Source organism: Montipora foliosa, chromosome 7 (assembly GCF_036669935.1).
Source record: "Montipora foliosa isolate CH-2021 chromosome 7, ASM3666993v2, whole genome shotgun sequence".
NCBI classification, from domain to species: Eukaryota; Metazoa; Cnidaria; class Anthozoa; order Scleractinia; family Acroporidae; genus Montipora; species Montipora foliosa.
The window spans coordinates 38,963,618-38,964,206 of record NC_090875.1 but is presented as its reverse complement, the minus strand read 5'-3'; the positions used below and the strand labels follow the sequence as shown (position 1 = coordinate 38,964,206).

Genomic DNA, 589 nt, shown 5'->3' with positions numbered 1-589 from the left:
TCCTCAATATGTGAAAGACGGTGAATTGTTGTTGAAAATAGAGTTTTCAGGGTAAATACTGATTTATCCACCACTTAATGCAACAAAATGTTTCTCTGAAAGAGATAAGTTTTTGCGTTTACTTATTGATTCCACGAAAGTATTGCCAAAGACGATGTTAATATCTGTGAAAAGAGTGTTATTTTAACTACTTAAAAAGTAGAATAGATGGATTGCAACTAATCCCTAAAGACACAAGATAAACAATAACGTAATTTATAATAGGTGATGCAATACGGTTTTCTTTATCACATTCTTGGCGCTTGTGTCAATTTGTGCCGAAAATATCTTTCCAAGGTTTATAGTTCTGCCTGATTTTATTTTTTACAAACATTAGTTCCCAGGAAAAAAGTTACAATAGTACAATGTGCTAGAAACTGAGGTACTTTTTTAAAGCCATGACGAACTATTTCATTTGTTTGATTTGTGTGCCTTTTGCTATGATGTATTTTTTGGAATAAAGTCGACCGGGAACTTGATTAAAACAATGGAGTCATTCACTGTGCGTAGTACATCTGTTTAAAAGACCCTTTCGCGCAAGGCGTCAGAA

General features: G+C 33.4%; 1 long non-coding RNA gene across 1 annotated transcript in view; it reads left to right on the top strand.

Annotated features, from left to right (window-relative positions):
- The window catches only part of LOC138010974 (uncharacterized), a 9,004-nt gene extending 8,628 nt beyond the window's left edge, over window positions 1-376 (top strand). The window contains exon 3 of the long non-coding RNA XR_011124607.1: window positions 1-376. This exon is cut by the window's left edge and continues 429 nt beyond it. This is a non-coding gene — a long non-coding RNA (uncharacterized lncRNA).
- The last annotated feature ends 213 nt before the right edge of the window (window positions 377-589 follow it).